Source organism: Leucoraja erinacea, chromosome 29 (assembly GCF_028641065.1).
Source record: "Leucoraja erinacea ecotype New England chromosome 29, Leri_hhj_1, whole genome shotgun sequence".
NCBI lineage: Eukaryota > Metazoa > Chordata > Chondrichthyes > Rajiformes > Rajidae > Leucoraja > Leucoraja erinaceus.
The window spans coordinates 7,710,880-7,736,438 of NC_073405.1; the positions used below are offsets into that span (position 1 = coordinate 7,710,880).

A 25,559-nucleotide genomic window follows, 5' to 3' on the forward strand; every position below is an offset into this window, starting at 1 on the left:
TTTTAAAACTGGAAATGCTGAGTTAAGGGCCTGTCCCACATGGGCATAATTTGCGCGTCACGTAGGTGACGCACGAAGATTTTGTGAATCCCCAAATCCTGGGGCCCCGCGCGTCACTGCCTACGCCACACCATGCGCCATGCGCGCGTAATGCATGCCATGCGCACGTGGTGACGCGTACATTATGTTGCGTAAATGACATGCAAATGGCGCCCAAGTGGGACAGGCCCGTTAGCGTTTCAGGTGGTGGCAATTGTCAAGGCGAGAAACAGAGTTGACAGTTCAAGTCAATGATCATCTGAAATGTTCATTCTGTTTCTCTTACCACATTCGATTTCCAACATTTTCCGTTTCATTCTGGATTTCCAGGATCTGCAGTTTTTTGTCTTTTAATTACCATTGCTGAAGAACCAAATTGTAACTGATTAAACGGCTGAAGATTGGCTGAAGTCTGTAAGAGTTGGATTTAGCTCTTAGGGCTAACAGAATCAAGGGATATGGGGAAAAAGCAGGAACGAGGTACTAATTTTGGACAATCAGCCATGATCATATTGAATGGCGGTGCTGGCTCAAAGGGCCGAATGGTCTACTCCTGCACTTATTTTCTATGTCTCTTATAAAATTAAGGATGCTCAAGAAAGCTGAATTGGAAGAATGCAGATCTTGCAGAAGATTGGAGCTTGGAGGCATTCACAGAGATTGTAGGGGAGATACTATAAAAGTAAATTGTAAACCAGATGTATTAAAATGGTAGGTTTTAATCAGTTGAGATTACAGATTCTTGTCACAATATCACAAACTGGTGTGGAGAAATTGGACAAGAGCCACAGAACAAAAAGGAATCACAGCGATATACTGCAGACCACACAAAGAAAACTGCAACCATGTATGTACATTGGTTTAAAATGTACAGTTTCATATGTCACTGGAAATAATGTGTTTATAGGCATAACGATTTGCTGGTTATATTACAAGATGAGTAATCCACTTGCACAAATCTATATCTTCGAAGGCGATTTGAGGCAATGTATTCAATTTTAAAAGAACTTGGGAAATAAAAATCCCAGTCAGATTGGCATTCTTTCTTTGCCAGCCGGTTTACTAATATAGTTCAAAGGAAACAAACTGGTTTACTAATAATGTTAAAGAAGGAACTGCAGATGCTGGTTTAAACCGAAGATAGGCACAAAAAGCTGACGAAAGGTCTCGACCCGAAACGTCACCCATTCCTTCTCTCCAGAGATGCTGCCTGTCCCGCTGAGTTACTCCAGCTTTTAGTGCTATCTTCGGTTTAAACCAGTAAACAAACATCTCTGGTCTTCAGTCTTCAGAAGGGTCTTGACCCGAAACATCACCCATTCCTTCCCTCCAGAGACGTTGGCTTACTAATATTGTTCAAAGAAAGCAACCCTACTTTCATCAGAGCTGTTTGACTCCACGTGCACTTAAACAACTGACACTTAAATGGCCTTTAAAGTGAAGGCAAAATGAATTGCAGATGCTGGATTACAATTAAAAAGAAGAGTGCTGGAGTTACTCAGTGGGTCAGGCGGCAGCTGTTTGGGTAGAGGATATAAAAGTTTGAACTCGTACCATTGGTTTAAGAAAAGCTTTCCCTGCTGTTTCCATATTATCATCATAGTCGACGTCAGAAGATCCTTCGGGGGGTGAACTCTTGGAAAGTGCCTGGACCTCATGGTATACCCAGTCGAGTTCTCAAAACCCGTGCAGACCATCTGGCTGGAGTGTTTTGCAGACATTTTCATTACTGGGGTCTGAGGTTCACACCTTCTTTAAGAGGGCATCAATAATACCAGTGCCCAAGAAGAGTAAGGTAACGTGCCTCGGCGGCTAACAACCAGTGACACTAACGTCCATGGTGATGAAGTGCTTTGAGAGGTTGGTTATGGGGCATATCAACTCCTACCTCAACAAGAACCTCGACCCACTACAGTTTGTCTACCATCATAACAGGTTAACGGATGCAATCTCACTGGCTCTCCACACTGGACCACTTGGACAATAAAAACACTTATGTCAGGCCGTTGTTTATCGACCACAGCTCTGCCCGAGCCAGCTGCCTGCCCCTTTTCCGGGGTTACGGGCGGTGTTAGAGATCAACAACGTGCTGTCCACGGGCACCCTGGGGGGTTTCCGGGAGCGCCGGGCACCGCAGGGAGTTGAATGCATCCCTGACATGGATTGTAACATAGTTGTACAGTAGTTTATTTAGTATATTTGTTTGTCATGTATTATGGTGGTGGGTTCTGTTTTGTTTTATTGTATTGTAAATATTATTTTTAATGATTGAATACATTTTTTGATTAAATTTTAAAAAGCTGATTACCAAGCTCACGGAACTGGGTCTCTGCGCATCCCTCTACAATTGGATGCTCGACTTCGTCATCCACAGACCACATCCTGTTAGAATTGGCAAAAATACTTCTTTCTCATTAACAGTCAGTGCTGGAGCACCTCAAGGCTGCGTGCTCAGCCCCCTGCCCAACTCACTCAATACTCATGACTGTGTAGCCGGACACAGTGCGAACTCCATCATCAAGTTCGCCGACGACACCACCATTGTTGAACGAATTACAGATGGTGATGAGCCACAGTATAGAAGTGAGATCGACCGACTGACCAAATGGTGCCAGCACAATAACCTGGCTCTCAATATCAGTAAAACCAATTAACTGATTGTGGACTTTGGAAGAGGAAGGATGAGGACCCTTAATACATATCAACGGGATGATGGTGGAGAGAGTTAAAAACTTCAAACTCCTGGACATGCATATTTCCGAAGATCTTTCCTGGACCCAGCACACTGATGTAATTATAAATAAAGCAACATCAACGCCTCTACTTCCTGAGAAGATTACTGAGATTCAGTATGTCAAAGAGGATTCTCTTGAACTTCTACAGGTGTACAGCAGAGAGCATATTAACTGGTTGCTTCATGGCCTGGTTCAGCAACTTGAACACCCAGGAGCGGAAAAGACTGCAAATAGTTGTGAACACTGCCCAGACCTTCAACGGCTCAGACCTCCCCACCATCGAAGGGATTTATCGGAGTCGCTGCCTCAAAAAGGCAGCCAGCATCATCAGAGACCCACACCATCCTGGCCGCACACACACACGATAGACAATAGACAATTGGTGCAGGTTTAGGCCATTCGGCCCTTTGAGCCAGCAAATCCATTCAATACGGTCATTGCTGATCATCCCCAATCACTCATTTCACCATTGCCATCGGGAAGAATGTACAGGAGCCCGAAACGTCCAGGTTCAGGAACAGCTTCTTCCCTGCAGCCATCAGGCTATTAAACACTACAACCTCAAATAAGGTCTGAACTACAATAGGTTATTATTATTACACTACGTGTGTGTGTGTGTGTGTGTGTGTGTGTGTGTGTGTGTGTGTGTGTGTGTGTGTGTGTGTGTGTGTGTGCGCGCATACACACTGAACTTTTTCTCTCTCTCGTTTATCATATTGTTTACAGTGTACTATGTTTACATATTGTGTTGTGCTGCAGCAAGTAAGGATTTCATTATTCTATCTGGGACATATTACAATAAAATACTTGACTTGAATGGACCTCTCATAAACCAAGGATGTATTTTTGATCTCCCAATCTATCGTGTTGTGGCCTTTGCATTTACTATATTATCTGCACTTTCTCTGTCGTGCACTTTCCACTGTATCTCTGTACATGACAATAATAAACCAATATAAATGCAAAATGTTCTACCCCATTCTACTGTGCCGCAAACTTTATTGCGGCCGATTGGTGGCCGATTGGGATTGAAATGGTGGCTGATTGGGAAAGGGGGAGATGCAGCGAGACCTGGGTGTCATGGTACACCAGTCATTGAAGGTAGGCATGCAGGTGCAGCAGGCAGTAAAGAAAGCGAATGGTATGTTAGCTTTCATTGCAAAAGGATTTGAGTATAGGAGCAGAGAGGTTCTACTGCAGTTGTACAGGGTCTTGGTGAGACCACACCTGGAGTATTGCATACAGTTTTGGTCTCCAAATCTGAGGAAGGGCATTATTGCCATAGAGGCAGTGCAGAGACGGTTCACCAGACTGATTCCTGGGATGTCAGGACTGTCTTATGAAGAAAGACTGGATAGACTTGGTTTATACTCTCTAGAATTTAGAAGATTGAGAGGGGATCTTATAGAAACTTACAAAATTCTTAAGGGGGTGGACAGGCTAGATGCAGGAAGATTGTTCCCGATGTTAGGGAAGTCCAGGACAAGGGGTCACAGCTTAAGGATAAAGGGGAAATCTTTTAAAACCGAGATGAGAAGAACTTTTTTTCACGCAGAGAGTGGTGAATCTCTGGAACTCTCTGCCACAGAGGGTAGTTGAGGCCAGTTCATTGGCTATATTTAAGAGGGAGTTAGATGTGGCCCTTGTGGCTAAGGGGATCAGGGGGTATGGAGAGAAGGCAGGTACGGGATACTGAGTTGGATGATCAGCCATGATCATATTGAATGGCGGTGCAGGCTCGAAGGGCCGAATGGCCTACTCCTGCACCTAATTTCTATGTTTCTGTGTTTAGTGAATCAAGTCATTTGCCACGGTGGAAGAGAGACATTGCATCTGACCTGAGTGACGCTGAGCTAAAGGAAGAATAACATTAAAAACAGGGTGTAACTGGAAGAGTAGATGGAGGAGGAGGAGGAGGAGGAGGAGGAAATCAGGAAGAAAATAATCATCCTTGTATGACGTTTGCAAAATATGAATGAAAGGATGTCAAACAATGTTAAGATCTGGCTCCAGCTGCAGTCGCCTTCCTGCCAAACAGTCCATCAAGAATCACTGTCCAGTCTAACACATGGACGGCTGCCCATTTGGACAGAGTACAACTCCCAGATGACCAGCAACTTTATTACTGCAAATTAAAGAGGAAGGAATCATCATGCATCACGTTGCCCCAGGACATCTCATTGCAGTTCAAAGTGTTTGAGGCACTTTTTTAAAAAGTGCTGCAACTGCTGCAAATGTACAAAACATGGCAAATACTGGGCAAGACAGCAGCAAGACCTCTATTTCTTTTTTATTATATAGTGCTTGGAGTGTCCAGCCAAGAGGATAGAGTGGTCTCATTTAGTCTCATGATACCGTCAACAGTGCAGTTCCGGAGTATCATGTTAGATTATTGATCAAGTCAAATGGTGACAAAGGCAAATGGGATTTCTGCAGGAAAGGGGCCAAGGTACATTGTATTCTAGTATAAATACAAGCTAAACACAAGGATATATAATGCTTAAAAAGCTGACTGAAAATATTAAATGTATTAGCAGATACTTCAAACTGAATTAGAGACGGCAACATGCCCAGTTTAAAATACGTATTCTAGGAATCAAGCACAACAAAGCCTGCTCAGTCTGTTAAAGTAATCACAGTAATTACTGACTCAGAAATTGGCCTTTATATAAAAAAAGTTCTAGGCTTTGAACAAAAAAGGAAACCAGAGGAAACTCCCGCGGTCACAGGGAGAATGTGCATACAGACAGCACACAGAGGAAGGTTCAAACCAGATCTTTGTTGCTGTGAGGCAGCAGCTCTACCAGCTGCATCACTGTACCACCCTTGGAAGGTGTGCCACCCTACCTTCCAGAGGCAGCGCTTCCTGTGGATCTCTTCATTAATGGGGAGGTGATGAACTTTCCTTGTGATTGTATCAAAGTGTTGGGTCGAGGGCAGGTCATCTGCGACATATACCTACCCACAGAAAGTTGTAGCTGTTCACTACACCTCACTATTGCCAACAAAGACGAGTGCATGGTCCCTCGGAATTTCCTTCCTGAAGTCAACAATCAGCTTCTTGGCCTTGCTAAGATTGAGAGCAAGATTGTTTTTCTGGCACCACTCAACTCAGATTATCGATTGCCCTCCTGTGTTCTGAAGTCGTTAACCGTTATTCATCCAACAACCACGGTACTGCCAGCAAATTCAAATATAGCGTTGCGGTTGTGTCTGGCTGCACAGTCGTGGATTCAGAGAGGGTGGAGCAGGAGACCGAGCGCATAGCCCTGAGGTGTCCCAGCACAGACGGTCTGAAAGGGGATTATTGGCAATTTATACTGCTTAAGGTCCGTTGATGAGGAAGTGATGGTTCTTAAAGCTTCACACATCATATATCCTACCTGTTAATCCCAAAAAGGTGCACGTGCATCTACACTTTAATGGTGATTTTTTAAATAATCACTGCAACAATCACTGCACACCAAAAATGAATTAATGTAATGAAGTGCTTTGAATAATTTATGGAGGTAATAATTAAAGCATTGTATAAATACAAGATTCAATTCCCCTCCTCTAATTTAGTTAAGCACAAATACTTAAACAACTAAATGAGTGGAGTAGAACAGAATAAGAATTAATTTCAAAATCTGTTGATTTTGAAATTTGCTGATGACCAAAAATAAGATTTGCTGCTTGTCAAATACTAATAATCTCCCACTACAGTCATGAGACTGTAAAGCTGTGCAACCAGGCATACTGCACATATAAGACTTACTGCAAGTCTGAAGAAGCGAACCAAAACGTCACCCATTCCTTCTATCCAGAGATGATGCCTGTCCCACTGAGTTTCTCCAGCATTTTGCATCTTTCTTCCGTGTAATATACTATCACGTTTGCCTAGAGACTGGGTTTACAGCATAGAAAGAACCATTTAGCCCGATGGGTCCCTGCTGTCCTTGTGCTCCACAGATGCCAACAAGTCGTGCTAGTATTTTATTTATTTCTCCCTCATTTGCTTACTAACTTTCTCCGAAATGTGCTCTTCTCGTCATTTTCAATAACTCAAAAGTGATAGCAAATATGCAAAGAGAATCGTGGTACAGTCAATTCTCATTTATCCAACATTGGTCATTATGGAATATTAACTAGCCAACACCAATTTCTGTGTAATGAATCTTGGCAGAGCATTAACATATCCATTAATCCGACGGTAGACACAAAATGCTGGAGTAACTCAGCGGGACAGGCAGCATCTCTGGAGAGAAGGAATGGGTCACGTTTTGGGTCGAGACCCTTCTTCAGACAGAATGTAACATCTCCAGGTTTGCGGATGACACAAAGCTGGGTGGCAGTGTGAGCTGCGACGAGGATGCTAAATTAATCTGACAATTCTTATTCTGATACCAACACGTGTTTTTCCTAAAGTCAATTTAGCATTATACTTCAATCGTTTAACTGACAGTCAGTGCACAAAACAAACATTACAGGCCACATGCCTCCAACTATAAAATTCAACGCACAGCCACTCGATTAACATCTGTGGTTGTGCCGTCCATTCTCAATTATAAGATCAGTCTTACACAGCCAAACACAAAGTGTGGTAACGTTTTTGCACATCCAATTTGTATTCACCTTTTAATAAAGTGTAAATTGCGCATTATATAGTGTGTATATTCTGCTTGAAGCCACCATCCTTCAGTTCATTTTATTAATTATACAAACATGTAAATGATAGAGAGGAAGACCACGCAATTCAGCGGATCGTTGTCTGTTGCACGTCAGAGAGATTTCTTTAGTTAATAATAAATGTTTTACTGTTTCAATAAATATACTTTAAGGATTTAAACTTAATTTATTGACATTATTCTGTAACGCATGCAAAAAGGTGAATTTTCCTTCATTGAAAATGACAGCTATTGCTTCAGAAAATATGTACATGTTTTTCCATTGTGTATGTTATAATGGAATTGCATTTGTTAAAATAAAATTCCTAATCAAAAAGATACATAAGCTACATGCGCAAAATCAGTTACCTATCACTCACATTCAGTCAACATTAAATCAGTTACCTCAGAGATTATAAAACACAATAATCTGTTATATTCGATAGTCTGACAAAGCATGGTGTAATGGATTGATTTGGATTAACGAGAATTGACTATACATCAAAACTATGGTATACCATGTGTCACTGTTTTGGTTTATCTTGAATATTTAGTTTATCACAAATATTTGAATACTTCAGCATCTCAATTGGACTTCAACAGTAATGGTGTATTTGAGATTTCTTTGTGCCAGACTGATCGGGACATTTTGAACATGGCAATGATGAAATCTAAAAGATTTGTCACTTGCAGCAGTGAACTGTCAAATGATGAATCAAGTGATTAGTAATTTGTTCTCATATTGTGCACTTAAAAAGTATCCATGAGGGTCTTTTTTTTTTTTTAAGAATGCTCTGAGGAAATTAGCCCAGAGTTTTGAACCCAAGCAAATAACAAGGAGGTTTGAAAAGGTAGCGTTATTCCTAATAATGATTGAGGGCTCTTTTAGCCAAGAGTAAAGCAGAGAAAATGAAAGGCAAATTTTATTTTGCTTTTGGCCATTTTGGCTGATGTTAAGCATGCTGGACTGTTTAGTTTAATTTCGAGGTACAGGCCCTTTGGCCAATAGACAATAGACAAACAGACAATAGGTGCAGGAGTAGGCTATTCAGCCCTTCGAGCCAGCACCGCCATTCAATGTGATCATGGCTGATCATCCCCAATCAGTACCCCGTTCCTGCCTTCTCCCCATATCCCCTGATTTGTGAACAATCGGAATCATTTTCTGATACATACCAGTTTCACCCCTGTGGTACACCCCTGATTCCACGCTGACCAATGATAACCTGTACACTACTTCTATCCTACACACTAGAAGCAATTGACAGAATCTAATTCACCTGTAAGGCAGTAGCTCTACTGCTGCGCCACAGTGCCGCCCATAAACGGAGGTGAATTGCAAATATATTAGCAGGATACAGCCACGCCATTGGCAAATAAGAATCAGGATATTAGGTTGAATGTATATGGGGAATTAGAAACCAATAGTAGATAGAAGGATGTGACGATAGGTAAACAACCCAAGATAAAACAAAGGCAGCTGAAATCATGATTTGGAGCTGTAAATATTTGCCGGATAAAATTGCTTAGAAGTGCAGCCAACAGTTGACAATAGTTCTACTGGGCTCCTACGTCTATTGAAAGACTTATTGAAACAGCAGAAAAACAATTTGTTGTTCATTATACCTTCATATGGTACACGAGGCTGCCCGATGAACATCAAGAACAAATAGTAATCCCCTTGTATACACTGCAAATGAAAACAATGAGTCACTTCCTATCTTTGCAATCCATTACAAATACTAGTCAAGTCCAATCTTGTGATTGTCAGCAACACTGTTAAATGTACAATCTGAAATGTGTACACGTGTATACAAGAAAAGGTGTAAAGTTTGTAAGAGAATTAAAAAAAATTCGGATTGATGTAACAAAACAGAATACCATTTTATAACCTTTGCACCCTGGCCATACAATTCTTTCCCAGCTACGCATTTAAGCTATGCTTTAAGAAAAAACGATTCTTGCACATTCCCATATATCCGAATAAACACAATAAACAAATAATGAGAAAAGATATTCACAGGTCCTGGTGTGTATTAGAAAATTATTCAGTTTGTTCACACCAATAGTTGCATACAAGACCTCAAAACGTTTCTTCAGAATTGTTATCCATCCCCAAGATGCTTGAAAGTGGAAAGTTGTAAAAGGACTTTAAATGAAATAAGATATCACTAAGATAAGTTATTTCTGTCTCTGCAACGTTGCCCCCATTGTCACTGTGCCTCAGCTCGCCTTCACTGCAGCTCTCGTGTTTTCTTACCATCAGACTTGACTATTCCAAAAAATCTCCTGGTTGGCACAATTTTCTTCCCTTATACAAGTGCGAAGCAACCCTATACTACATCTTTTGAGCAAGATGCATTGGCCCTCTGACATAGGTTGGGTCCCATTTAATCCAATATAAAATTCTCATGCTTGTTTACAAATTCTTCCCAATATTTTAAATCTCCTCGACCTTTGAATCTTTCAGGAGGTTCAGTAATTCTGAACATCCATGATTTTAACTGATCCACCTTCGATGGCCTTGTACTCGTCTACAATGCCCAAGTTCATAAGTCATGGGAGCAGAAGCAGGCCCTTTGGCCCATCGAGTCTACTCCGTCATTCAACCATGGCTGATCTATCTTTCCTTCTCAACCCCATTCTCCTGCCTTCTCCCAGCAGCCCTTGACACCCTTACCAATCCAAATGTTTTCTCACAACCTCTCTCTAAGATGGTTCTAAAATCCTCCTCCTTTGATCGGGTTTTTGCTTAACTAACATCTACTCAAAAGACTGAGATGTGCTACATTGAAAGGGCTTAATCGTTATGTTCAAAAGATAAGCCACAGATCCATGCAACTTCTTCTCTAGGTTCGGCATTTAAACAAAAATAAAACCAGAGACCTTTTCTGGCCCCACAATTTCCTGATGCATTGCCTCTGCCCAAGACGCTGAAACTGAAAAGGTAAAACTTGAAGGCTTTTTATCTAAACATGTGTTGTGAGGCAGCTTTCATCCATCTCCCCCACGCTTGCACTCAGATGCTGCAGGTCAGGTTTAGACAGAGGTCATGTATTAATTTCCAGAAGCTGCTTGAAACTGGAAAATTGAAAAAAGGAGTTTAAAGGAAAATAAGATATCAGTCCCCAATGGCTTAGTTGGAAGCACACATCTAATGGTAACTCAGCCATAGAGATGAGCAAAGTTCCAGGTTAATCCCTTTGGAGCAGTCAGTTAACTGCAAATTGAGATCATCGCATGGTCTAATGAACAGGTAGGGATGAGTGGTGTGGAAAAGGGAGGTAATCATCCCTTTTTCCCATTGGATTGCCACAAGTGACTCCGACTGTAAAATATGTGCATGCAAATATCAAGTGAGAATGTAGCTACAGTATTCCCTTATGGACAAACTGGCAATACTGTGTCTAACTGTGCCTAGAAATGGTCTCACATGGACAAATAACCTTCCAAAGCTAACAGAAAATGATCAGCCATGCACAACCCCATAATCTTTCAATAGTCATGCATGAAAGATAGACATTTCTAAGCTAGGAATGGAGGCATATACCAAATCAGCATCTTTGGAAAAAGCAGTGTTGATAAAGAAAGCATCCATTTTCCAAGTCCTCAAACTGAGAACCTTTTCTATTCTTTCTCAGATAATGTCTGTAGTTTCAATTGTTTTGCCAACTCACTGCACCGTGAGATTCTGTAGAGTTGAAGCAGAGAAGTGGAATGCAGGCAAAATGTTTTGGAACTGGATGTGAGAGAAGGATGAAGTCATGGAAACAGGCCCTTCAGCCCAACTTGCCGATTAACATGCCCCATCTATAGTCCACCTGCCCGCGTTCGGCCCATATCACCTCCAAAGCTATCGTATCCATTAAGTTTTCCCTTGGGTCACCATACTTTAGGGGACTGAAAGCTTGCAAAGTTAAGTCATTTAACAGTTACAGGGGAGCACAGATATGAAATAGTCATTACAGAACAATTTGGAGAAGGTGCATAACTACAACTCTCATCAATGGAATAAAGGGTGAAAATAAGTGTTTTCTGAGGAGTGACCCGATAGAGGTTTCCTTGATAAACTGTCCATGTAGTGGTCACCAATAAAACTAAAAGGAATATGAAGAAATGTCATTAACTAGTGGGTGATTGGAATGTGGAACCTACGGACACATGGAGTAGTTGAGGCAAGTGGCGCTGGTGCGTTTAAGAGAAAGGATGGCGAACAAAGCAATAAAGGATTATGCTTATAAAACTAATGTCAAGATGAATTTCATGGATCATGAAATAATGGCATAAACCAGATGGACTAGAGAATCGTTTCTTATGATTATATATACATATGTAATAGCTAAGATATAATGTACATCTCAGATATTGGAGACTTCAAAATTGATAGCTTTATATTGCTTGATGTCCCATCCACTTTTCCTTAGTACATGAGGCCATTCAGCTCAAATTCCAAGCCAATTCTTAAATTGATCCCACACACTCTCATCCATTTCCCATATATAATAATCAATAATAGAATAAACCAGACAACCACAATAGAGAGTGCCTACTTTCTAACAGACGCCGCATCAACACCACACTGTTTGCAGCATCCCACCACACAACGAGCAGGTACAGTAAATAATTCACCTATACTAGGACACCTTTGTGATGTGGGGGGAAAATCAACAAGCAGGGAATTGAGGGATGTCAACTATGTGCAGGCAGATGTGCAGTTTAAATTGGCATCATCATTGGCACAGCTGACGTATACTATAGTACATCCAGTGCCAGACACTGTTCTATGTTCTAACGGCAGTCAGTAGAAACTCGCAGATTCAGAGAGAATGTGCCAACCACACAAACCGCACCAGAGGTCATTATTCCCTCCACTACATTGACGAAAGTTGCATTTAGTCACCTGCTACGGAGAAATGGCCAAGAGCTTAAATTTCTCGGTTAGAATGTTTTAAATTGACTTGTAGTAAATATTTCAGGTTAGTGGATCTACGAGACAGCTGCCCTATTTGCAGTGCCATTGTGCCACTCTTAATGCTGACATGTTCAACAGCAAACATAAAGATTGGTGGCTACTGGAAGCAAAATTCAAGCTGTGCTCCACAGTTGCATATTCCACTTGTAGACTAAGATATTAAATCTCAGTGCTTCTGTACATCAGCTTGACATAAAGAAATCTTCATATCTTTCTGCTGAATCAACACTCCAACAATTTAACACATTTTATATGTAGAATTCTGCAATGCAAAAATTGTCCAGATTTAACAGCAGACCAATAACAACTGCTCCAAAATGTTGTCAATCATCCTGGCGGAGAATCCTCAGGTACACAGACTGTTTCATAAATATAGTTTTTTTTTTCTTTTGGTTGTCAAACATGGATGTGCTCTCATCGTTTGTCAACCTAGCACTTAAATGGTGAACATATAATCTGCTCAAATACATTCAGTGCGTTACTTACACAGCTAGAGATGCCGGCAAGCAGGGTCACATGCAAGGATACACAGAGTGCAAAGTTCAACCTACAACACTAGCTCTGGAGAAAACACTGCCAATCCGAGCTTCATGCCATGATTGGCACATTTTGGGAGTGGAGGCGATTTAATTTCTTAAACTACAGCAGAGAGAGATTGTTATTGATAAACTGCTCAGTTGATCTAAAAACAATGGACTTCTTAACCCATTTTTACACCAAAGCCCAACTGGAGCCATCACAAAGGGTTGCCAAATTGAATGGGAGAGAATTATTTTCCATCATCTTCCTCCTCCCGCTCCCACAATTCCCAATACTTGTCTCAGTGCCTTCCAAAGTCAGAGTACCATCACTACAAGTCTAGAGAGTTGAATTGTCATGTGTCCCGGCAACGGAATAAATGAAATTCTTAGAGAATTTTAAAAGAGTCTAAAGAGTGAAGTCAAGTCAAGTTTATTTGTCACATACACATACGAGATGTGCAGTGAAATGAAAGTGGCAATGCTCGCGGACTTTTGTGCAAAAGACAAACAACAAAACAACCAAACAAATTATAAACACAATCATAACACACATATTCTTTTACATAATAAATAATGGAAGGAAAAACGTTCAGTAGAGTTAGTCCCTGGTGAGATAGGCGTTTACAGTCCGAATTGCCTCTGGGAAGAAACTCCTTCTCAACCTCTCCGTTCTCACCGCATGGCAACGGAGGCGTTTGCCTGACCGTAGCAGCTGGAACAGTCCGTTGCAGGGGTGGAAGGGGTCTCCCATGATTTTATTTGCTCTGGAGTTGCACCTCCTGTTGTATAGTTCCTGCAGGGGGGGTGAGTGAAGTTCCCATAGTGCCTTCGGCCGAACGCACTACTCTCTGCAGAACCTTCTTGTCCTTGGCAGAGCAATTCCCAAACCAGATGGTAATGTTCCCGGACAAGATGCTTTCCACCGCCGCTTCGTAGAAGCACTGGAGGAACCTCGGAGACACTCTGAATTTCCTCAATTGCCTGAGGTGGTAAAGGCGCTGCCTTGCCTTACTCACGAGTGCTGAGGCGTGTGATGCCCATGTCATATCCTCAGAGATGTGGACTCCCAGATATTGGGTCCAAACCCAAACTGTCGCCTATCCATGTCCTTCAGAGATGCTGTCTGACCTGCTGAGTTATTCCAGCACTTTGTCTTCGAAGCAAGTGAAATTCTTACTTGCAGTAACTTAACAGACCCATTGACGCAATAATAGGCAAAAAAATATATAACAATCAATAATAACAATAGCTAGCATGCAACAAAAGCTTTTCATTGTACCACGGTACACGTGACACTAAACTAAACTTGAATAAACCTGACATCCATAATGGTGCAGTCTAATTATACTTTGAATCACGTTGTGGGCTAAAAATTACCAAGCATCATCCCAAAAAGGCCTGGAGTTCCCAAACTCATTGCAAGGCTCAAAAGCAGCTATTCACAGCACCATATTACAGAATTAAGCAGACTACACCTATTCTACGAATTCTATATTGGCTATAAAGAAGACATCTGACTGAAGTGTTTACTTTCAGGATAGTGAACACTGGACAGCTAATTGCACTGTTTCTTCAATCAGCTCCCTTATCGATATTTTTCTTGCCAAGGTGGGTGGAAACAGTTGATTTTAATCAGCTTTCCTTTCCCTCATTACAGCCTTTATTGAATTTTGACTCTTCATTTAAAGAAAACAAAGATTCAGCAGAGAGCATCTCAGCTTTCAACATTAAAGTACAAAGAGTAGAGATACAAAAGTACTTTGTCAGGGTTTCAAAATCAGCGCATACACAAGGCAACAGCGGCTACACGTGCACAGAGTCCAGGATCAGGTCGAGCTGTGCAACATCTCTGCTGACAGGCAGCTTGCTGACACATGTAGCCTTGGGCTTTCATAGGAAACCAGGAATGTCAAAGAGCCATCTCCCAAACATTTCTCAGACAGTGAGAAATCTATTTTTTGCAGAAGAGAAGGTTGAGGATGGAGATAAAATGCAATAAATATTTTGTAAATCAAAATAGAGGATATTTAAATACAGTCCCTGCAAGGTAAAAAAAAGCAACCTTTAATCAATTTTTCTTGAAGCAATGACGACCTCCCCAAAGAGGAAAATATCCAGTTGAAATACTTATGATCAAGGCCTTGTGACTAACTTACAGGGCTCCAAAAGTCAGTATGTATTAGAACGCATAATGCCAACCTTGCTCCGTGCATCCCGAGTAGGATGCGAAGGTGCATCCTAATTTAGCAAATTGCAATCTCTGATACCGACCTACTGACTTTAAGTTCTCCATAACAAGTCATTTCGCTTCTGCCCAAATACACACTGCAGCTAAAGACCAATGACTTACAAGCAACAAGGCGGACAACCATCTGGTTTTATGCCATTTAGCTGTTATTGCCCAGGCTGCTGAATACATATAAGTACTTTACAGCATCCACCCCCTTAACCCAAATGAAGGTTGAAACTCAGACAATCTTTGACACTAGACAATGTCTTGCTCCACTTTCCCCCTCCTTCCGCTCTGTGATTGTTTTGCAGTAAGATGTACGAGTCAAAAATGCAACTGAATTCCCACAATGCTCGTAACAATATCATAAAACCCCTTAAACAGTTACAACAGGGCTCTCTACATTCACTCACAAACAGACAATACAAGTACATGCACATATCCCAATAAACGCAGCACAAGCAAACACTGTGCAATTACATTTTCTTTCTGCAACTTACTATCCATATGTGTATTCATATAACCTAAATTTCATGTTTTGTACATCCAGGACTGTCCAATATAACTGAAATGTCTTGCTCGGGTACTGTAACCAGTAGGCAAGTTGCAAAAATATTTCTTCAAATTTTTAAATTGTTTGGCTTTTCTGATCCTCCCTAAAAGCCAAAGGTACCAATGGCTGATTAAAAAATTCACATGACACGAGCAAAAATGGGCTGGATTACCACAGGCAAGGATGATGGAACCTTAACACACATAAACATAACCAGCTGAGTTGCAAAAATGTGGTCTTAAAATTGAACCGTACATAGACTGAATACTTATCACTCATCAATGCTGTGAGTTTCACACTTCTCATTTAATTTCATTTCTCAGTCTTATTTTTTTTCCTTTTAATTGTTTAGATGCCTTCACAAATAGAAACTAAAGCTGCAAAAGATGTTCAAAACAGCATTGGTTGGTTTTGGTGTTCTGGCAGAGTAATGGAGTTAACCAGGTTCACAAGCATATAAAACAAGACTGAATCTCCTCTGTAACATATTCAAAGGTGTTTTCTTTCAGATGAGGTTACAAATATAGCCCCAAATATTCCCAGGAGTGAGGATAAAAGATCCAATGGCACTTCCGAAAATAAGCAGATTTGTTATCCCTGCCATTCTGGACAATATTTATCCTGTAACCAACATCAATAAAAACAAATCACCTTATTGTTATCATATTTTTTTCTCGTGTGAATCCTGCTAGCTGCACATTGGTCGCTTTCTTTCCCACAACACACACTTTATTAGCTGTTGGTTAAATGTCATGTTACTGACTGGATGAAACAATTAATTTGACACTTTGATTGAACTGGAGATGTTTGGCCATTAACAAAAGGCTTTGGGGTGTCTTGAGGTTTGAATGAAGCGATAATGAAGGCTTTTTGCTTTATTAATTCCCCCAACAAACAAAAGATTGGTTTTGTCGCATCCAAATAAACCAATTTATTTTATCCAATCAACGACCAAAAACATCACCTATTCCTCCAGAGATCCTGCCTGACCCGCTGAGTTACTCCAGCATTTTATGTCTATCTTAGGTGCCAACCAGGATCTGCAGTTACTTTGTATACAATTTATTTTAAGATATGCTCCACAGGATACTGGATCTCTCCGAATAGTATGCAGCCATCCTAGAATAAACACCAATTCTATCAGACTTCGTATGTGCATTTCCCGCAAACCTTTTAAGCACGTTTAAATATTTGTCATGTTATGAATCTCCAAAATACCCAGAAGGAAGAACAACTATTGGAGAAACAGGGCAGCAGATGCAAAGAACAAAGTGCTGGACATCATTTGTCCTTTCCCTCCACAGATGCTGCCTGATCTGCTGAGTTCCTCTAGTAGTTTGCTTTTTTTTTTCAACTTACAAAACAAATTTCTGGACTTAGTAAAATATTTCACCGTGCTATACTGATATAAATTGCTTTTGAACGTGATCACCATTGTTATGCAAGAAATAAAATTTTGCACACAGCAAGTTTCTAGAAACAATGATTGTAGTGGCCTGTTAACCTAATGAGTCTGAAGAAGGATCCCAACCTAAAACGTCACCAACATGTTCTCCAGAGATGCTGCCTGACCCGCTGAGTAACTCCAGCACTGTGTGCTTTTTTTTGTAAAATTGTATCTGCAGTTACTTGTTATCCACAGTCAATCTATATTCCAGCCACAATGCCAGCCAAAATCTCTGCATTGCTCCAATTCTGATCTTTGCATATTCCTAATATTCTTTGTTCAACCAATGGTGATTATGCCATTAGATATTATAAACTGTAAAATTCCCTCCCTAACTCTTCCATCTCCTTAAGATACTTCTTAGAAACAATTGCTTTGACCAGGTTTGTAAAACATCTTGCTTTATGTGGCTTTGCTTGAGAGACTATGGTCTTAAAGAACTTTGTGACATTTTATGATGTTAACAGCAACTCATAAACGTAACCTGAAGTTGTCACTACTGGTGATGATGGAAAGATATTTAATCTGGACAAGAGAACAACCAGACCTTCAAAAAATAAATCTTCGGGATCATTAAAATCAACCTAAATCACTGAAGTGTCATGTCTGAAGGATAGCTCTTACAGAGAAGCACAAAGCTGAATTATGTTTAAAGCTCGGGTTTGCTCACAAACAACAGTGTTTACTTACCGACTACCTTCACTACGAATAACACCCTTCACAAACATTTACTGACCCCGCGATGTTACAATGAAGAAGGATGAAGATGGTTCCATTCATTTTTAACTTAAATAATATAAAGACAGTAAATCAAGAAGTAGAAAGAGGTACTCAAGGCACCAAAATGTCACACGAAGAGGGGGCGACAAAGAGTGATTAAATAATTCACTTTTGGGAGTGTTTCAACACGAGTCAGAAAAGGAATTCTGCACCTCAGTGTCCACTGATGAATGGAAGGGCAGAGGTAGCATTCAGGAATGGAATGAAGGGTGGGATTATAGGACTGGAGGAGGTTGTAGAGCACTAACATTATTGGACAAGATATATTATTTAATTTTTAATTTTTTAATTTTACTTTAAATTTTATTTTTTTGAGTTGGAAGTCGACTTGTGTTAGCAAATATAGGGATGAATGGTACTTGGTACACATAGAGGTATCAGAAGTCAAGATGAAATAAGTGTTTGGAGGATGTAGGTCAGTGGCAGAATTGTCAAACCAGAATGAAAGGGATGTTAAACAATTGGGCTGAGGAAACGATGAACTACATTAAATTATTGGAGAGAGGAGACACGAGGGGGGGGGGGGGGGGGGAGCTGAAGAAGGGTCTCGACCCAAAACGTCACCCGTTCCTTCTCTCCACAGATGCTGCCTGTTCCGCTGAGTTACCCAGCATTTTGTGTCTACATTAAATTACTGGAAGCAGATGATCTTCACTGTGAAGAACCTAAAGGCTCTGTCCCAGGAACCTTGGGCTCTGTCCCAAGAGCTCTCCCGAGTTTAAAAAAAAAATCAAATTTGTGATAAGTTAGTACGTAGAATGTACGTAGCGGGTACGTCGGAGCTCATGGATGTCTCGTAATGCTAATGGCAGGTTCTCGGGAACCGTGGAAACTCGTGAAGTTTTTTCAACAGTGTGGAAAATTTCCAAGAGTAAAAAAATACTCATGATGAAGTACCAAGAGTTTGATTTTTTTTTAAACTCGGGAGAGCTCTTGGATAAACTCGCATCGTGGGACAGGACCTTTAGGAGATGGGTATATATCCTAAGTGGTAGAATAGGATGACAAGGTTACACTAGAATCTTATTCAATGTAGGATAAAATCCAATAATTAGATATTAAATTAGATATATATATATATACACACACACACACACATATATATATATATATACACAAGTATTTTGGTTCAAATATCACAAGCAGAGTTTTAGCCTCCCCAATGCCTAAAGTCTAGACATTTCTTTGGTCCCAAGAGCAGATGCTGTACAGGCAGTTGGAGTTAAAAGAGTGGATAGGGTCAGAGAAATTGGGAATAGCAGTTCTGGAAGTTCAAACATTCATATATATATATCATATAGTTCAAGTTCAATGAAATGTTCAAGTGCTTTATATGTCATGTATATATATGATAGGACAATATATTCTTGCTTTATTATATATATATATTATATATATATATATATATATGGGAAATATATGTGGGAAACTGGTCAAAAATAATCAAACCAGTGGAATAGGTGAAACGACCATGGTATGATCTTGTTGACAATTTGTCACCACACTGCATGTCAACGTAATGGCTAACATGTAACTTATTAGAAGGTGGACGGACTCAAAGTATCAGGGTCTGCTGACTTAGGATGAATAAATTAAACATAAATTACAAAGTCAGAGATATCCATCTCAAGCTTAAGCTTTAAAAGAATGAATTTAGAGCACAAACAGGCAGAGAAAGAATTAGCAAATTGCTAAAGGTGTTTAAATAAAGAAAATCACAAAAAGTTTGCATATATTAATATTTAATGGACATTATTGATAACCACCAACAGGACAGCTGTAAGGAGATTCGTAAGTTAGTGAAATAAGCAATAAGAACATGTTTTATTCGAAGACAGATTAGGATCTGTTATACACTGCTTAAATCCAACTGTAACTTAGAAAAGGAAATTGGATAAATACTTGAAGAGATACACTTGGTGAGATGCACGGTAAGAGCAGAAGACAGGAATTGGCTGAATTGATCTTTTAGATCCAACGCAGACAATAATACGGCAAATGGTTGCTAGCTTTACTGTGATGAAAAGTTCATTAGTTTTAGATGCTGGAAAATATTAAACTTGAATAGAATGTGGGACAATGAATTTTGGTTTCAGGAAATAGCAGGATACAGGGGAAAGAATAGAGGAAGCAATGGATTTGATCAGAACAAGAAAGAGTAAAGAGATAAAAGGGGAGAAAAGAAATCAGACAATCCCCACTCAGTAATATGGAAGTACCCAACAACGGTTAATAGTTTATATAAGGAATTCAAAGAGATGGTGCAATTTCAAAACAGGAAATCATTGCAATAACACATTGAGATTTTAAATGGCTAAATATCAGCGTCGAGCTTCCAATCTCTGAATAACACGGGCAGATGTTTTGAAACAATCTCATTTCTAAATGCCCTAGTCTTAAGCCCAGAAAGTATACATTTTATTCAAGGCAACGAGGAACTTCAGCGGATGATAAATTTGTTCATGTCCTAGCACATTTCTGCTGGTTGCGACCAACCTCATTCCAAGACTAATATTTAAACCATTTCCCCGTACTGCATTCCAATTAGGAAGAAAACACTCTAATTATTATTCCATCAAAAGTTGACAGAATTTTAGATACAAATCTGACAAATCAGCAGTTCATAGATTAAAAATGAAACACTAAACTTTTTTAAAATGCACAGCCCATTTGGAATTCAAAGAATATGTCCATTTCTCCTTCACCAATCTGTTTACAGATAGATAAATGAGCCTTCGCTTTGCTAAAGAATTCAGCAGCATACCAATATGTAGTTTGTGCACTACCCGTTTTGGCCTCCTTTGCATTCCTCCATTGACAGCATCGCTGGCTGCTATGGCATTAATGTATTACTCACCCAAAGCCGTTCAAGTCCTGCTACTACTCTCTTGATTTTCTGAGATGGGTCTTAGGCATTTGTAACATCTCTCATGTACAAAGTCTTGTGCTCAGAATTTAATTATAAACTATGGAAAGCATTCCTGCATCATACTATTGTGTTCAAAATGCCTTGCACAAAACACATGTTGATAGTACTAACTTCATGAAAGAAAAGGGTAATCATACACCACGGATAAGTGTAACAGTCACAATATCACCACCATCTCCATATCGTACATCATGCTAACTTGGACACACTACCATTCTTTCATGGTCACTGGATCAGATTCCTGTGGTCTTAAGCACTATGACTGCAGGAGCTCATCACCAGAAGGACCAGAAGCTTCTCAGAACTACCGCTGTCTACGCCCAAGAACAAATAAAATATTTTTATTCGTAAACCTGATGAATATGCTTTTTCTTTAGATTTCCACGAACCTGCAGACATAGTGGACAAGGACTTTCATTTATTTAACAGGGTTTATTTATATCGCTCGATACTCCAAAGAGGTGTGGGTCAGAACCTGCAATGTACGAGGTGACAACTGATGAAGGAAAATTACATGGAAAATATTGACATACAAATTCATAAATCTTGGCACAAAAAGCTTGATTAAAAAAAAAATGATGAGAGCAACAAAGATTATGGAGAGAAGTTGCTTCCCAAACTGGACTTTTAATCTACAAAATATTTTTTCAAAGATCATCTGCTATTGTATTCCACAACTGTATGCCCCGAAAGACAGTGGAAGTAATAGATGGGTGACAAGTGGGGTATTGAGAGCCCCTTGCACACAAATCATGAACTCCAATTATTCTGCCCTCTGTTGGAAAGAGAACACCACAATGCCTGCAAAGAAAATCAATACTTGGAAATAGTCAAACCATCAACAGGAGAGGAAAAGAGAACTAATATCAAGTACAATGGAGAAAAAAAACGCAAGCTCAATAAGATCGCATAAACTCAAATCACGAGGAATCAACTCATTTCACCATGATATTAGATGAAGGAATAGAACCAGGCACCAGCAAAGTTTTTCTTCGAAGGTGTTACGGGATCTTTCTTCACCATAGCGTCCACTGACTCACCACTTTCAGGGAACCATGCCCCTGCACTCCCAGATCTCCGTGTTCTGCAACACTCCAGGGCTCTACCATTGACTGTACAATCCAGCCCTGGTATTACATACCAAAGTGCAACATGTCTCACTTGTCAGAGTTAAATTCCATTTGCCACTCCTTGGCCCACTGCCCCAACTGGTCTACCTCTTGTTGCACACTTAAGATGTCCAGCACACTTTCACTTCCCCATCACTTTTGGGGGCAGCTGCAAATTTACTAACAATATTAACTACATGGTCATCCAAATGATTAATGCATTTAACAAATAGCAGTGGGCCCTGCAGCACTCCACTGGTCACAGGTCTCCAATCAGGAAAATAACCCTCCAACTCCCTCCACCAAACCAATTTTAATCCACTTAGCTAGCTCACCTTGGATTCCAGGCAATCTAACCTTCCCGACAAACCTGCTGTGTGGGACCTTGTCAGAGGCCTTGCTAAAGTCAATATACACAACATCCACTGCCCTGCCCCCATCAATCCTCGATGATCTCTTTAAAAAAAACTCAGTTAGATTTGCGAGACACAATTTCCCACCCACAAATCCATGCTGACTATCCCTAATCAGTCTGTACCTATCCCCATGCTGGTAGAGGACATCTTCTGCTTTGAAGGGTAAAGATCGACACAAAGTGGGTTGCACAACTGTGAAGTTTCCTTGATTTGTATGCTGTGCAATTCAAGTACTAGTCCAAGGGGGCATTACTTCTGACAATACAACTCTCCAGCACTGTCAGCCTAAATTACATTGTTAAATCTCGTAGTCCAGAATGAAATCACAAACTGCTGACTCGCGCGCAGAAAGGTGACACTTTAAACTGCCTTGAAGCTTCCAAGATTGGAATTAAAATCCATCACAATTGCTTACCACGGAGCTCCCCGAATTAAATGTTGTGTGGTGATAGAATGCTATATACGAATGATTGAACGGCACAATATTGGGTGTGGGGGGCTAGTAAGAAATTCAGGTCATACCCTGGGGATTTAAGCACAAATCCAAGTTTGACATTGATGAAGGAGGTACCGTCAATTGATGAAATATTAAGCTATGGCTCAGCCAGACCATTAAGTTAGTGCCACACGAAGAAACCAATTGCCTGACCAACGTTCCTCCTTTACTCACATAAAAGAGAAACTGAATCACTATTCACTCATTGCTGTTTACCACAAATTACAATATCATGTAACATGTTCTGTCAGACATTTTACATGAGAATTGTGCTACAACAATCTCTTTTGTATGCAATGTCTCCTTGAAGCTTGACAAGAGTCTTAACTTTCAGCAAACAATCTGGCTTCCTCAAACTTTATTTTAGCTCACTTTCAATTTCCCTCTTCTAAGTTCCTTAAGGGTGATGATCAGTGTTGTAATATCCGAGCCGTCAGGTTTTCTGTCCAAGGTCAAACTTAGGTCGGCGTGCATATTAACAATAGTTCAGAAATCAGAGTAGAAACTAGTCCAATTACTTCCCAAAGTCTACATGCGTTATTTTCAAAGTAAACTTGTCACTAGTTAGTGGTTGGAACAACAAATAACATTCAATCAATTTTTCATCAATTAACGTTACCTCCTCCATCAGTATGAAGGGTTCCACCCGAAACGTTGCCTGTCCATTCCCTCCACAGATGCTGCCTGACCTGCTGATTTCTTCATGTGCTTTATGTTTTGCTCAATATTCCTGCATCTGGAGTTCCTTCTGTCTTCTATTACTTCCTTCCACTATCAGCAGTCCTTACTGCAACCAAGTTAGATTAACGGCTCATTTCTGAAAGTGACTATTAATTGAGTTATGTAAATTTCACACTTTCCCCCGAAAAAAAAATAGATGGAGGGGAAGAGGGGGTTGAATAAATTGGAAAATTAATTTCAATGTAACTTGTAGGCTTTTGCATGACTTTTACAGAGATCCCTGCTCTAGTTTTCCCCAACAGATTAATAAGCCTTGGTAATTCCCAGCCTTCCCAATTATGCTCACGGTAACATTCACATCCACAGAGCAATTTTTACTTTTCCAGAGAACCCAGCTTTAGTTTTCCTGAACAATTTTTCTAAAATATTATTTGGGAAGATTTACAAGACGGATCAAGAATCTGGAAAGCCCTGTTACAACTGAACGTATCATTCACAAAGTCTCCAGCAGGGTGTGGCTTTGTTATCAAACATGTATAGCAAAATTGTTCTTCGCCTTGTTTATGAATAAGATTTACATTACCAATGAGGCGTTACTCAATGGCTCAATGGCAAACATATTCATGCGGAACATAATTCGTACCAACGTCATCAATTCGTAGGTGATGTTCATCCACAAGAATAAAACTCACACGCGAAAAGTAAACATTAGGCGCACACTACAGCACACTAAGGCAAATTAAAGCCAGAGAAATTGGATAGGTCACACCAAATACAAGTAAGAGTTGGAGAGGTCCGCTTCCCAATCAATACCTCGTAGTGATCAGTCATTGCGATTCTGTGAGTTCCTACCTAGTCCCTGGACCTGGAATATCCAATGCTGAAGTTCCATTCTTATTGTGGCAATTTACTATCCTAGCTGTAGCTTGCATCCCACCCCATGTAGACATGAACCTTGCACTGCATGTACTATACCCTGCTACTAGCAGCCTTGAACTGAAGTAGCCCGAGCCCAAGCAAATTAACCTACAAATCTGTATATCATTGGAGTGTGGGAGGAAACCGGAGAACCTGGAGAAAATCCACGCAGGTCACAGAGAGAATGCACAGACTCCAGACAGACAGCACCAATAGTGAGGATCGAACCCGGGTCTCGGACGCATTAAGGCAGCAACACCACCACTGTGCCGCATGGACAGACATCAGGTCGTCCTTCTTGACAGTGAATCCATGGAAAGCGACTGGCCCCTTCCCATCGGGCAGAAGATACAAAAAGTTGAAAGAACATACCGCCAGATCCAAGAGCATATTCTTCCTGGTGTTATCAGACTCTCAAATTGACCTCCCCTATGCCACGGATAAATATCGAATCTTCCATTCTCCCTCATTGTGGCCCTTGCACTTTATTTTAATTTCTTGGTAACTAAAACACTAAATTCCACACTGTTTATTTTCTCTTTTGTACCACCCAATGTACTCACATATGGTACGATTTGCATGAATAGCATTCAAAACAAAGTTTTTTTTACTGTATCTTGGTGTACGTGACAATAAGAAGCCAATACCATACATCTTTCCCTTGAAAACTGTTTTAAAGCAAGCACTACTACTGCTAAGAGAATTCAGATAACATACTATACAATATGAAAACCAAAGAGCAATAGAAGATAGAGATAAAAGGGACTGCAGATGCTGGTTTACAAAAAAAGGCAGTGCTGGAGTAACTCAGCAGGTCAGACAGCGTCTCTGGAGGACATGAATTGGCAACGTTTTGGGCCAGAACCCTTCTTTTTCTTTAACAAGAGAGTGCAGGTGTTATCTATTCCCGCCTTCATGAGAAGCTGTATGACAGTAACGTGAAAAAGAAAATCCCCTTTGACGACATATGGAATCCCAGGGTATTTCAGTGGATTACAATGTTTTGAGTGTTTTGTGTCTCTTATCAATTTTTGCCCTCTCTTGCTGCAAGGTTTTGGCTGAAGAAGGGTCTCGACTCGAAACGTCA

General features: G+C 40.4%; 1 protein-coding gene across 2 annotated transcripts in view; it reads right to left on the bottom strand.

Moving 5' to 3' along the window:
* LOC129711102 (insulin receptor-like) overlaps window positions 1–25,559 on the bottom strand; it is a 196,915-nt gene that overhangs the window by 167,728 nt on the left and 3,628 nt on the right. The window lies entirely within an intron of this gene.